General features: G+C 37.8%; 1 pseudogene; it reads left to right on the forward strand.

Moving 5' to 3' along the window:
- Positions 1–16009, forward strand: part of LOC127640267 (protein O-mannosyl-transferase TMTC3-like) — a 95535-nt pseudogene that overhangs the window by 39490 nt on the left and 40036 nt on the right.

The following is a 16009-nucleotide window of genomic DNA, read 5'->3' on the forward strand; positions in this document are numbered from 1 at the left end:
TTGTGAAGAAGGCTCACCAGTGCCTCTTCTTCATGAGATGGCTGAGGAAGTTTGGAATGAACCACCACATTCTCACATGGTTCTACACCAGCACTGTAGAGAGCATCCTGACTGGCTGCATCACCGCCAGGTACAGCAACAGCACTGCCTTCAACTGCAAAGACCTGCAAAGGGTGGTGCGAACTGCCAGGCACATCATTGGAGGTGAGCTTCTCTCCTCCCAAGGCACATCTATACCAGGTGGTGTGAAAAAGCTTGGAGGATCTACTTGAGCCACAGGCTGCTCTCAATGCTACCATCAGGCAGGCGGTACCGCAGCATCAGAACCTGCACCAGCCGACTCAATGACAGCTTCTTCCCCCAAGAAATCAGATTTTTGAATCAATCAATATATCATCACTACACTTTATTAAACACTAGACTGTAATAAATTATATTCTCTCTTAACAAGACACTGGCAACTTACTATCAACCAACAGCCTGAATGTCAATACAGCACAATACTACCAACTGTATATTTTATATATACTTTATTTTATTGTATACTGTGCATTCTATATTGTGTATGTGTATTCATATAATTGCATTAATGCAGCCTGCTCTGTAATTGTAATTATAGCTCATTATTTTACATTACAAGCTATTATGATGTAATCTTCCATAAGTTCCTGAGACCGAGCACAATTTATTTAACAATTTCCCTTTTTTAAATGTCAATGTAGTGTTTGATGCATAAAATACATATGACCCAGAATCAGGTCGTCTATGAGTCATTTAGCACCAGGTTCTCTGTAGGAAAAGATCTAAAAAATAAGATAAAAAAAACTCATGTAGGTAGGGCATTAATGACCTCAACAAGCTCCTTCAAGGTTCTCAATTATCTCAGAATCAAGATAATTGTTTTTTGCTCATTTGTCAGTTTAGGGAGTTCTAAAGGTTCCACAACATTTCTAATATCCTCATCAGTAGAGGAAGATGTGGAACTAGAGAGATCAAGATAGAATTCTTTAAAAACATATTAATATCAATGGCTGAGATAAAATTTCACCACCAGCAGATTTCACTGAGGGAATGGTAGAAAAAGGCTCTCCTTTATATATCTAGCCAAAAGCTAGATATTCATTAGAACTTAAATCTGAATCAAAGTTTAACTGTCTTGCCCTGAATAACAAAAACTCCATCTTCTGTGACAAAATAGTATTATATCTGTATTTCAATCGGGTCAATTATCTGAGGCCATCAGACGACATTCGGCGCTTCAGCTATGCCTCGGCACTTTTAATTTTCCCTTCCAACTCCACAAGTTCTCGTGCTTTGGATTTTTGGATGAATGAGGCATACTGTATTATCCGACCCCTAAGAACTGCCTTAAGTGCCTCCCAAGCCATGCCCACAGAGGATAATGAGGACCAGTTGGTCTCCATATGAACATTGATTTCAGCCTTTAACAACATCCCTTCAAGATCTATAAAAAAAAGGCCTGATCATCAGTGTTAGGTGTGTAAATATTAGCCAAAATCAAATTTTGCCTCTGATTTTCTGCTAAAACAATAATCACTCTTCTTAATTTATCTTTAATATGTTTAAAATATTTGAATTGTAGATGTTTACTTATCAATATAATGACTCCCCTGCTCTTACTTGAGCCAGCACTAAAGAAATCATGTCCAGCCCATATCTTCCCAAATTTTTCAGCTTCCTGCAGGGAAAAATGTGTTTCTTGAAGAAACACTATATCATATTTATTAGGCAAGGCAAGGCAATTTTATTTATATAGCACATTTCATATACAATGGTAATTCAAAGTGTTTTACATGGAAGAGATTAAAATAAGAATTTAAAAAAATAATAATAATTGAAACAGTTTAGAATATAAAATAAAATTAAATACAGTACAAACAGTCGGACACACAGTGGCACAGTGCTCATTCAGTAAATGCACAGCTAAACAGATGTGTTTTGAGTCTGGATTTGAATGTGACTACTGTAGGAGCACACCTGATCTCTTCTGGAAGCTGGATCCAGCTGCAGCTGGCATAATAGCTAAAAGCAGACTCTCCTTGCTTAGAGTGAACCCTTGGTATTTCTAGCTGATGTGATCCTACTGATCACAAGAGCTTAAGAAGAGATATATCCTTCCTTCTTTTTATGGGGTGCCCCAACCCATTCACATTCCACGTGGAGAGAGACAGTCCACTCATATTAACATTTGACATTTTGACATATGAGAAAAAATTGTTTGTGTGTCAATAATAAAATTATAAACACCACATTCCAACATTAGAGCAACAGTCAAACCCCAAACTTCCCCCGAACCAAACAAACAGGAAAAAAAAAAAAGAAAAACGTGCACATTAACCTCACCAAAGGAGGTTCCATTGTGTTCCTCTACAAAACAAACTCTAGGTGCTAGGACAAACATAAAGGTGCTTAGCTTCCTCAGACAGTCAAGTGAATGTTCACTGAGTCAAGCTCACTTGGGGGCAATGTGAGAACAAACCATGACTTCCTCAGTCCATCTTGGCCTGTCTCCCTTTGCTGATCTCTGAGCCAGGACTCTTTGATTTCCAGCTTATGACCTGTTATGTTGAGCAGACTCTGGAAGAGCTCATATAGGAATTTTACCATATCTTGGCCTTCCTCATGCTCAGGAATTCCAACAGTTCAGATGTTGTTTTGCTAATTATGATTCTCAAGGTCTTCCAACTTTTCACAAATGCGTTCCAAATCTACTTTGGCCGCTAGCAGATTAGCAGTTAACTCCCTCTCCGATGTCTCCAGATAATTGATCCGTTTCTCAACATCCTCGATTCTTGTGACCAACTCAGAGAATTTCGCCTCCATCAAGTAATCGATTGACGTATTACTGCAAGATCCTCCAAGTCCGCCATGACCTTTGGCAGCATTACAGACATAAAGTCATAAAGCTGAATTTCGACTGCACTGTCCAAACTGAGTCCCTGGTCTGCGGCCCTAACTGGGGTATCAGCTTGAGCATGTACAGTGGGTACGAAAAGTATTCAGACCCCCTTAAATTTTTCACTCTTTGTTATATTGCAGCCATTTGCTAAAATCATTTAAGTTTATTTTTTTTCCTCATTATTGTACACACAGCACCCCATATTGACAGAAAAACACAGAATTGTTGACATTTTTGCACATTTATTAAAAAAGAAAAACTGAAATATCACATGGTCCTAAGTATTCAGACCCTTTGCTGTGACACTAATATATTTAACTCAGGTGCTGTCCATTTCTTCTGATCATCCTTGAGATGGTTCTACACCTTCAATTGAGTCCAGCTGTGTTTGATTATACTGATTGGACTTGATTAGGAAAGCCACACACCTGTCTATATAAGACCTTACAGCTCACAGTGCATGTCAGAGCAAATGAGAATCATGAGGTCAAAGGAACTGCCTGAAGAGCTCAGAGACAGAATTGTGGCAAGGCACAGATCTGGCCAAGGTTACAAAAAAATGTCTGCTGCCCTTAAGGTTCATAAGAGCACAGTGGCCTCCATAATCCTTAAATGGAAGACGTTTGGGACGACCAGAACCCTTCCTAGAGCTGGCCGGCCGGCCAAACTGAGCTATCGGGGGAGAAGAGCCTTGGTGAGAGAGGTAAAGAAGAACCCAAAGATCACTGTGGCTGAGCTCCAGAGATGCAGTCGGGAGATGGGAGAAAGTTGTAGTAAGTCAACCATCACTGCAGCCATCCACCAGTCGGGGCTTTATGGCAGAGTGGCCCGACGGAAGCCTCTCCTCAGTGCAAGACACATGAAAGCCTGCATGGAGTTTGCTAAAAAAACACCTGAAGGACTCCAAGATGGTGATAAATAAGATTCTCTGGTCTGATGAGACCAAGATAGAACTTTTTGGCCTTAATTCTAAGCGGTATGTGTGGAGAAAACCAGGCACTGCTCATCACCTGTCCAATACAGTCTCAACAGTGAAACATGGTGGTGGCAGCATCATGCTGTGGGGGGTTTTTTTCAGCTGCAGGGACAGGACGACTGGTTGCAATCGAGGGAAAGATGAATGCGGCCAAGTACAGGGATATCCTGGACGAAAACCTTCTCCAGAGTGCTCTGGACCTCAGACTGGGCCGAAGGTTCACCTTCCAACAAGACAATGACCCTAAGCACACCGCTAAAATAACGAAGGAGTGGCTTCACAACAACTCCGTGACTGTTCTTGAATGGCCCAGCCAGAGCCCTGACTTAAACCCAATTGAGCATCTCTGGAGAGACCTGAAAATGGCTGTCCACCAACGTTTACCATCCAACCTGACAGAACTGGAGAGGATCTGCAAGGAGGAATGGCAGAGGATACCCAAATCCAGATGTGAAAACTTGTTGTATCTTTCCCAAAAAGACTCATGGCTGTATTAGATCAAAAGGGTGCTTCTACTAAATACTGAACAAAGGGTCTGAATACTTAGGACCATGTGATATTTCAGTTTTTCTTTTTTAATAAATGTGCAAAAATTTCAACAATTCTGTGTTTTTCTGTCAATATGGGGTGCTGTACAATAATGAGGAAAAAAATTAACTTAAATGATTTTAGCAAATGGCTGCAATATAACAAAGTCAAAGTCTTAATATCTCCGGAGCCCGAGGATTTTGAATTCTTTGACATGTTGACTTCTTAGAACAATTCTGTAGCAGGGTGTATCGAATCTCACCAGTTAAAGACACAAAAAGAATGAAAAAGTAGCAAAGTGCACAGACCTCGCAGTTCACACGTCCAGCTGGGCAGAATTATTAATATTTCTACTCTAGTGTCACCATTGCCGTCTGCTGTGATGAATTTTGTCCCACCCAGTCCCCAATGGATCATTTTACTCTTCAATGAACAGTACTTTTTGTTAAGTTTACAATTAAAGGAAAGGAACTGCTTTCCATGAAGTAATAATAAATTCAAACTGAACTTATCATGATTCAGGCTTCGTTCAAAGTTTTGTGAGAGTATAGAATCGTTCAGTACAGTAAAGCAATCCAAATCCTTATGCCCTTTATTATTTCTGTTTCTTAAAAAACAACATTTGAATAAAATACAGGATATTTTGTTATTTATCTGATTAATTGAAGAAATAATTGAAGATTAATCCATTATCAAAATAATCGTTAGTTGCAGCCCTACAAATCCGTATCCAACCAGCAACCAATGCAGTGAAGCTTAAATAAATATGTATCAGTCCATCTGCAGTTGCCCCTAGTACAGGCACTAAAGAGGTTTTTGCATTGTGACCGAATCCACCCACCCTAATACAAAACAAGCAACTATAAAAGTCCAAAAGCTTTGTATAAAAGAGAAGAATTCCTTATGCCTAGACATCCTCCTTTTTGTCTGATCATCACCTTGGAAGTTGATTGGGATCAGTACGAAAAATCCTTTTGGATTTGTCACAAAAGTGATCTCTAATCCCCCAGACATAATCCACAGACTGTCTCCGACCATCTGTAGTAGTGTTATCGCACTGCTCTCTGGAGACATAATATGCTGGATTAACATACTTTCTAAATCCAAAATGTTGGAATTATGTACAGATTTTGCTGTTTCGGAAGGAAATTGGTACTTTAATTCACCAAAGTGGCATTCAACTGATCACAAAGTATTGTGATGTAAAAAACAGCACCATCACTATTTGAAAAAAGAAATTTTTTATCAAATTTAGACAACAGCCATCAATTCAACACCTTATCCTTGGGTAATTGAGTAAATTGCTAATTTAGTACTAGAAAAACACTTGCAATTATATCAAACACTGCTGAAAGGTATTTGGTTAGTTAAATAAAGCTTAACATTGTGTTTGTGTTTGTTTACGAGTTGCCACAGTATGCAAGATACAAATCTTCAAAGACATAGGACAACTTGCTCTAACAAGGACAGAAAAAGATGTGGAAGGCCAGATGTACAACTAAACAAGAGGATAAGTACATCAGAGTCTCTAGTCTCTAGACAGCTTCATTGAATTATACCCGCTCAACACCAATTTCATGTACAAGAGTAAAGAGAAGACTCAGGGGTGCAGGCCTTATGGGAAGAATTGAAAAGAAAAAGCCACTTTTGAAACAGAAAATACAAAAAGAAAAGGTTAGGGTGGGCAAAGAAACACAGACATTGGACAACAGATAATTGGAAAAGAGTGATATAAACCCCATTGAGCTTTTGTGCTATCAGCTAGACTGTAAGGTGCGTGAGAATTGCTCGACAAGACCGCCACATCTATGGCAAGTGCTACAAGAAGCGTGGGGTGAAATGTCACCTGAGTATCTGGACAAACTGACAGCTAGAATGCCAAGGATCTGCAAAGCTGTCATTGCTTCATGAGAACTCTTTGAAGTAGTTTAAGAAGTTCTGAATTTTATTTTCAAATTGTAATAGTAATTTTTCACGTTATTAATGTCCTGACTATACGTTGTGATCAGTTGAATGCAACTTTGGTGAATAAAAGGACTCCAATTTCTTTCCATAAGAGCAAAATCAGTACATTAATTCAAACTTTTGGCAGCCAGTGTATATTTTATCCCTATGTTGTATTTCAGAATGTTGTGATAATGATGGAATGTTCCAGCCAAAACAAAAACATTCTTATTCCTAGCGATTTGATTTATGATAGGGTTGTGCCAAGGGTGTTATTGGGTTTTTAATACTTTAAATAAATATTAGTTTCATGCTCAAAAGAATGTGTTGGGAAGACTGAAAGCTGATGTCAAGGCTGTCTGCAGTTTTACCTTTTGAAGGTTTGTTTAGTTAAAGGATTGAATTTTAGTGATTGGAAAAATAAAAGTCTGTTTCTTTACTGGTGTAGCTGAACTGAGCATTGTGCTAACAACATCAAGCTCATGGGTTAAGTTCCCAGAAAACATGCATACATATTACATGTCTTGAATACGCTTTAAGTCGCTTTCAATAAAGTCCTCTGCCAAATGAATAAATGTATAATAAATTAAATAATAGTACAACTAATGTTTGCCTTCGGGTTTAACTAAATCAGAATGCTTTCTCATTTCCTGTTAAATAATGGGTGTTCACAATCATTACTGTCCAGGGAGTAATGCTATTTAATGTGGTAAAAGCTGCCATCTGCATTAAATTCTTGTGATTCAAGGAAAATAAGTAAAATCAAAACTTTTTTTAATTGTATTCTTTTTTGAGAGACATGAGTCACAGTTAGTGGCCTCTTGCCACAAATCTTTTTTTTCCTAAAACATTCCTAACATCTCCTTTTGTGTTCCATGGAAGTCAAACAGGTTTGGAACATGACTAAATGATAACAGAATTTTCATTTTTGTGGTGAACTAGCCCATTAAATCTGTTAAAAAGATTGTTCATGCTTGGACTCTTTGTACTTTCTCTGTTTGTACATGCAAGTGGAACATGATGCGTTGCAGAATGATGGTCATGGGCTAAATAAGATCAACATAGATGTTGAAAATGTGTGTGGAAATTTTTTTAAATAGCTAGGAAACATCTAAATTTTGCAATTGTTGTCAGCTCATATATAGTCAGAATGCATGCCAAATTCTTTGCAGCAGTTCAGATCACCTTGAATGAACCTGTTCTTGGATGCGTTAAAGTGCTGTCATGGAGCTTGTTCCACATTGCTTTCTATTGAACTTAGACCCTAGAAATTGTTGGTTGAAGTGGCTTACATTTATGATGTTGTTTAATGGTTTACACATTTTGTCAACATTTTGGACACCTCTACCTTTTCTTTAATTTTGTTTTATCCTACATTTTAGAATAATAGTAATTTCATATTGGCATTTTTGAAGGAGGTCCTATGAATGCTGGACACTTGTTTGCTGCTTTTCCTTCACTATTCAGTCCAACTCATCCATTGCAAAATTGTGTAATTTAAATTCTAGCTTTGTAAAGAAATTCATGCATATGCAGAATTTATTTTCGTCTTCAAGTTTTTCAGTCTACAATCTTTTAAGCATATGCCATTAGAACATATGATTTAGAAAAACTAATTCAGACAGTTTCTTGTTTGTCTATTACAGTATATGTCACAATGCAAAATCTTAATTGTCCTAAAAACAGGCTTTGTTTTCTGTATGGAAAATATATTTTTGGAAGTTGGTGTCATGAACTAACTATGAACAATATTTTTGACTGCTTTTATTTATCAATATACAGTTGTTCATCGTCAGTTCATTCATAGTGCATACAATTGTTAACACAGACAACTTTTTAAAAATAAAAAAATGTAGTATATTTTGAAATGAACATTAACCAAGATTAACAAGTACTGTTTTTTTTTTTTTTTTTTTTTTCTACATTTCTATGGTTAGTTCATAGTGCATAAAACTTTCTCTTGTCCCAGCTAAATATGCAGAGACAACTGTAAGTAAGCCATTTGTTGGTTCATTTTCTCAAAAACTGTAAACATTGTGTCTGTGGTACTATAAAAATTCCTGTTTGTTTTGAGTGACCCTTCCAGCCCCACACAACTACGTTAACTCAACCAATGGCATACTATATGTCTATATGTTTGTTAGATCAGCAGAAGACAGGGGCGTATTCAAACTTAAAAAAAAAAAAATTAGCAATTCGGTTTGGTGGAACTAGTAGTGCCAAATTTACACACTTCAGCTTTAAGCTATTCAAAACTCTGACCTCCACATTGTCACTATCTTCTTTATGTAATTTACTCATTTATTCATTCTGACATCTATGAACTTTAATTTATGTTCCCGTAATCTCCAATAAACTCTCAAATGAGTAAAGCAAATGAAACAATTTTTCAGCTATTTGATTAATTGATTTGGTGAAATAGAAAACCAGCCTCTTCTTATCTGGATTTCTCTCATCAATAACCCTGTCCATATGGTCTACTGCTGCTTTTAAGAAATATCTTAATGGTGTATGAACTCATTAATTCTTTCCTATCTCTCATCAGGTTTGATAATCCAGTTGCTTTGAGCTCCACCCCGACCAGGCAGCTGACCTTCAACTACCTCCTGCCAGTAAACACCTGGCTGCGGCTCAGCCCCTCTGAACTGTGTTGTGACTGGACTATGGGTACTCTTCCCCTAGTGGAGTCACTGCTGGACCCTCGCATTCTGGCATCACTGGTATTTTATGGTTTGTTGTGCCTCCTGGTCTATCACAGCCTTTGGTACTCCCACAGCTCTGCCAAGATTGTCACTATGGTAAATTGGTGGGTTGAGCTTATTAGAAATTTGCCTATATCTAAATCAAAGTTTGAATGAAAAGTAAGATCCAAACGGGTTCCATCTTTTCCAAACCTGTGTGGTTTTCTTTATTCTGTGAAATACAAAAGTAGATGATAGGCAGAATGCTAGCATCAGTCACCATTTACTTTCATTGTATGGAAAAAATGATATTGAAAGTGAATGGTGACTGTGGCAAAAATACTTGCTTAACTTCTCAAGTGTTGCAAAGAAGAAAATCTTACATGTTTGGAATTACATGACAACAGATTTTTTATTTTTGGATGAACTATCCATTTAAGCTTTTTTTTGACTGTTTAGTGAATATGCATTTTGCAACCACAAATTGAATGAGATGTTTACATTTTTCCTGTGGTTTTTCATTTTGTTTGTATATATATATAAACTGAGCCTGTCTCGTTGTCTGTTCTTGAATATTCCTAAAAACACAATGGAGAAACATTCAGGAATATGTTCAAAAACTCTTTAAAATAATATGATCCCCCAGGCCTAATTTGCAGACTGTCAGATTTAATATAGGATGGTTTTCATTTATTCTGGATGACCCATCTCAGAAGTTATGTCAAATGAACCATTCTAGGCCTTGGATTCAGTGGCAGATTGGGGACAGGAATTTTCACTGGAAAATAATGGAGCTAAAACAATGGATATGGTAATTAGTGCCAGGAGAGTTGACAGCATCCTCTCTCCTCCTCCTGTAATTTCTGGTCAAGTAATCAGTAGAGTCTCCACCTTTAAATTGCTTGGAGTTCAAATTTCATCTGATCTGTCATGGGACGCCCACATCAAGTATATGATTGCAAAGTCCAAGGATCTACTATCTTAGTGTTGCAAAGAGAGCAGGTCTCTCACCCAATGGTTTAATGAATTTGAATTTTATATGGTCTCTCTAATACGTAAGAGAGAGTTAAAAAACGCTGTTGAATCCCGACTTCTTCTCTCCCATTACTGAGTGAGAGGCTTGATGAGGCCACCATACATACCCTCACTAACATACTCAAGGACAGTTCATCGCCATTGAATAGTTTCCTGCCTGTGGCCCCAACATCCAATTATTCACTTTGTCGACATAGGGAATATGTTGTGCCCAGGAGTAAAACAAAAAGACATTAACTTTCTTTTATTCCTTGTGCTCTAAAACTGTTTTATAAGTGACATATATATGGTACTTGATGACTTGACTGTGAGATGTTTTCAGGTTGTGTTTGCCAATAGAAAGGTTAATTGGTCTTTAAGTAACGGTTTTTGTGCTGCAATATCCTGCCTTGTCAAACTTTAAATAAAAAATAAAAAATAAATAAAAGTAAACCTAGTCCTAAATTAGAAGTGAAGAAGGCACACCAGCGCCTCCTCTTCCTGAGATGGCTGAGGAAGTTTGGAATGAACCACATCCTCACACGGTTCTACACTAGTACTGTAGAGAACATCCTGACTGGCTGCATCACCGCCTACTACGGCAATAGCTCCGCCCACAACAGCAAAGACCTGCAAAGGGTGGTGCGAACTGCCAGAAACATCATCGGAGGTGAGCTTCCCTCCCTCCAGGACATCTATAACAGGCGGTGTGTGAAAAAAGCTCAGAGGATCATCAGAGACTCCAGCCACCCGAGTCATGGGCTGTTCTCATTGCTTCCATCAGGCAGGCGGTATCGCAGCATCAGGACCCGCACCAGCCGACGACATGACAGCTTCTTCCCCCTTTTTTTAATTTTATTGTATGTGCACTCTATATTGTGTGTATTGTTTACTGTACATTGTATACTATTATTGTGTTGTGTAATTATGTGTACATTAGATATGTAAATTGTGTTGTGTAAATATGTTGTTTATTGTAATTGGTATATGTCTCGTCACTGTCATGACTCCTATGTTGCTCGGAACTGCACACAAGAATTTCACACACTGCTGCCCTTGTGCATACGGTCGTGTGACACTAAAAGTGATTTGATTTGACCCCCCAACTGAAATATTAAAACAAAGTTTAAAGAAATCAAAGTTGTACATGTGAGACAGCCACAGGATGTAGCTTGCATCTGCTTGTCAATGCCATGAGGCAAATGACAGGATTAAAGCAAAACTCCCTTTATGGCATGTCAGTTAACTCGGACACCACACTTGCAGTGTCCCAAAAATGTACAACTGAAGTTGACATTTAATTTAATAATTAAATTAAATTAAATGACAAAGAAATGCCAAAATGTTAAACCAAGTGGTATTTAAGTATAAAGAAATATGGCACAAGGACACTTTTTAAGCAGAAGTTTGGTGGCACAAATTCTTCACTTTCAGCCTACTTTTTGCTTTCAAAATAACACCTGATGTAAAAAAAAAAACAAGACCAAGAGATCAGGCTGTGATCTCTTCACAGAACAGCTGCCTTACTTCAAGCACAGATTTATGACACTATCGGTTAGATAGAGGTGTAAGATTTAGGCTAGGGACATCGGTTTTGTTAATTTAAAACTAGAAATTCTGATGAGGTTTTTAAGGATAATGCTCTGTCATCTCATATTTGCTTTTATGACACTATTGGTTATGTTTAGGTTAAAGGTTTAGATTAGAGACAATGGAGGTCGGTTTTGTTTATCTTTTTGGTAGAACATGTAACTTGCTTTTAGAGCCCCTCAGTGGACGTTTCAACTCAAAACTGCAGCGATATTTGTAATAAACCAGGTCAGGTGCTGCGTCAGCACAGTCATTAAAGGGATAGTTCACCCAAAAATTTAAATTCTTTCATAATTTCCTCACTCTCATGCCATCCCAGATGTGTATGACTTTCTTTCTTCAGCAGAACACAAAGATTTTTAAAAGAATATTTCAGTTCTGTGGGTCAATACAATGCAAGTGAATGGAGGCCAGGACTTCAAAGCTTCAGAATGGACATAAAGTCAGCATAAAGGTAATCCATAAGACTCCAGGGGTTTAATCAATGTCTTCTGAAGTGCTCCAGTTGGTTTTGGATGAGAACAGACCAAAATATAAATCCTTTTTCACTGTACACCCTACCGAACAATCATGATTTCAAGTTCGATTACATTTTATGATCGCCAAGGAGAATTTTGTCAAGATGTACAGTGACATGTTTTTAATTATTTTGTTCTATTCTCACCCAAAACCAACTGGATAATTTCAGAAAACATGGATTAATCCACTGGAGTTTGATGCTGACTTGATTTCCTTTTTTGAGCTTCAATGGGGCGGCTGTGGCTCAGGTGGTAGAGTGGGACGGCTGCTAATCGCAGGGTTGGTGGTTGGATTCCCGGTCCACATGACTCCACATGCGAAGTGTCCTTGGGCAAAACACTGAACCCCAAGTTGCTCCCAATAGCAGGCTAGCACCTTGCATGGCAGCTCTGCCGCCATTGGTGTATGAGTGTGAATGGGTGATTGGGACACAGTGTAAAGTGCTTTGGTAACCTCTAAGCTTAAAAAAAGCGCTATATAAGTGCAGACTATTTACCACCAAAGTCCTGGCCACCATTCACTTGCATTGTGAGCACCTACAGAGCTGAAATAATCTTCTGAAAATCTTTGTTTGTGTTCTGTAGAAGAAAGAAATCCATTTGCATCTGCGATGGCATGAGGGTGAGTAAATGATGTGACAATTTTCCTTTCTGGGTGAACTAACCCTTTGACTTTCATTAGAAACATTCATTGGTAACAGAGGTGGGACATTTATTCGCAGTATATTAAGATGTGAAGTTATTTGTTACTTTTGGATAATAAAGCACACTTTCATTTCAAACATGAAAAAGTCTACAAGCTGTACTTGATAATTTGGTTCACACTATTTCATACCCAGAGTTCTGAAGTACAATGCAATTGAAATTTAATAGCTTTTGGAACCTGTTTCAACCTAAAATGAATGATTCATGTCTTCTGTCTCAGCACATATATTTTCCTGTCAGTGAATATGTGTATTTCATGTTTTTAAACGCGTACTCTCTTGCAACATTTCATTTTTCTTCTTAATTTACAGCCAAAAGAGGCATTTTTCCCTTCTTGTCATTAAAGATCTTATCAAACATAGCCTGGCGCTGAAGCTCTTATCTCTACATATGTTTGACCACTGGCTGATTTCCTGCTTGTGAAAGTTCACCGTGTCACAGTTTATATTTCTCGTCTTATGTGTTCAGATCTCTGCTTATTTGTTGTGTAACAGCACAGTGAATTATTCTTCTGTGTCTCTGAGCACTGTCAACAGAGTTTGGTGAACTTCCTCGCTCTATTGGCATAGGCTGTCTTTCGAGACCGGGGGGCCACAAATCATTATTAGTGGACAATGCACAACCACGAAGCGGGGAGGGGTTGGTATTAACATTTTGCTCCAATCTATGTTGTTAGGAGGACAGAGAACAGGTTGCATGAGGATATTAGTCTGTATCTGTTTGATTTGGCCACACTTAGTTATTTTAATGATTCTCTGTGTGCCGACCCTCAACTCTTGTTCTGTGCAAACAGGAAACACTTTTGTTGTAAAGGTTTGGCTAATTTGACTGAGAACAGTTCTTTGTATGGCGCATGTTCCAAAGCAATCAAACAGCACGCGGAGCCGCAGCTCATAATACCCGCGGACAAAGCTCCTATTTGCGCTGTAACTTCTTTCATCCACGTTGATTTTGGCCTGTCAAACAATGAACAAATTGAATAAATATGATGTCCTCTACACTGCTGTTTTCCAGCTCTTTTAAATCTGCAAGCAACGCCTGACGGTTTCATTCTCAATGCACTCTGAAGCCGTTGCCAAAACCAATTCTGCAATTTTATTTTTAAGACCTCATAACGTGAGATGAATGCCCCTGTTTTTGCAATTGTGTGATCAAAAAGCCTCCTCTCTATCACACCCTGAGGTTAACTTCACGATAAACTCATAAATATGAGGAAGCTTTGAAAAGCGACTCTTCTGCTTATAAAAAGCGAGATTAGCCATAGCTTGACAAAACAAAATAGTTGTTCTTCAAAACAGGGTGTCCAAGAGCTTTGCCCTTAAAGGGGTTAAGCGTTTCAAAAAATCCTGATCCATCACCTTGTCATAAGGTGCTTTTCATGAACAAAACATATAAGCCTGGCATGCATTGTGCAAGGCAAACATGTTTGCCTATAGTTGATGTGAAGGACCATGTTTGAGGAGCACTGCAATGACTTGTTCGCATTTGCGTAAAATAAATCATGTTTGCTTGTTCGTTTTTACCATTTAAAGAAATTATCTCTGGCCATCAGGATCAAGTAGCTCAGTAGTTGTGTTACATGCCAAGCATGTATAATTGGGTTTAGTTTGAGATTAATCAAACTCATGGTCTTGGTTTTAGACAAAGCTTCATGAAACCAGCCAAATGTAAGAGTGATTAGTACTCAAACCTGCACAAGCTTGTCTGATCCCAACAATGAGAACATTTAAATCCAAGATTTGAATTCTGGAATTTCATAATTTTCTGGGCTGTTTTGCATTTCATTGGTCACTTAGACAAATCCCTGTCGCGAGAACGATTGGCGTTTGTACTTCCCCCTGTTAGATTTACAAGAGGAAGAAAAGCCCATTTTCACAACAGGTCATTTAATTGTTTCACTTTATTAAAGGAATGCTGTTCTAGACACCAGCTGTATACAGAATGGTACTGTATGCCTTTGCTGTGTACAGAATCAGCTTTTGTCATCTTAATATGAAATGTAACTTCGAATGAACCCCTGGTCATGTGTTCAAACATGCAATGTAATTTACTGTGTTATTGCTGAACATAAAAGGAGGTTGTACAAATAAGCCATGAAAAATGTCACCATAAGATACGTGCTGTAGTTCAGTTTTTTGTTCATGGCTGTTAAAGAATTTAGTTCTGGATGAGGAAAAATGCACAGTATTACTTTCCGTTTTAGATGTGCGTTCACTGATTAATGAACTTCCTTTTAAAGCAGGAAACATTTTTATGCAAATACCTCATTGTTTGACCATCACCCCACAGGAAGAGATTAAGGATCAAAGATTAAGGATTAATTAATGGTACAAAATAGGGCCTGAAATTCTTTTTTTTTGTTTTTTTTTTCAGTACAAGTTTTGCGAAAGGAAATGGTTAACCATAAAACAATGTTGATCATCAAATTTTATGTTATTTGAGTGGTTTTATTTTCTGTTCATTTTACAGTCATCTCTGTGATTCAGTCATGAAATCTTATGACATTGTTAAGCTGGAAAAGACACTTGTATTTGATGTTTAAAATGTGCTAGTTTTCATGCCAAGTTCATTTTAGTTTAGATAACAGTTTTTGTAATTGTGGGAAATATCATAAATGCCTCAATGATTTTGTGTTTTAGTGGCCCATGGATTTATAATTCTTCCCCAAAGAGAGTAAACTTCACCAGAACAAATCCCTATACCTTACACTCTTTGGCTTTGTTCTCACTGCACACAAATCCAGTTTAGTTTTCACATCTACAAACCTGTCATTTTGCAAGTGAGGTAACCGGATCTGTTTGTTCAGACAGTGAAATCAGTATCAAGTATATCTACAGGTGAAACTCGAAAAATTAGAATATCGTGCAAAAGTTCATTAATTTCAGTAATTCAACTTAAAAGGTGAAACTAATATATTATATAGACTCATTACAAGCAAAGTAAGATATTTCTAGCCTTTATTTGATATAATTTTGATGATTATGGCTTACAACTTATGAAAACCCCAAATTCAGAATCTCAGAAAATTTGAATATTGTGAAAAGGTTCAGTATTGTAGGCTCAAAGTGTCACACTCTAATCAGCTAAACACCTGCAAAGGGTTCCTGAGCCTTTAAATGGTCTCTCAGTCTGG

The sequence above is a fragment of the Xyrauchen texanus genome, chromosome 49 (assembly GCF_025860055.1).
Source record: "Xyrauchen texanus isolate HMW12.3.18 chromosome 49, RBS_HiC_50CHRs, whole genome shotgun sequence".
NCBI classification, from domain to species: domain Eukaryota; kingdom Metazoa; phylum Chordata; class Actinopteri; order Cypriniformes; family Catostomidae; genus Xyrauchen; species Xyrauchen texanus.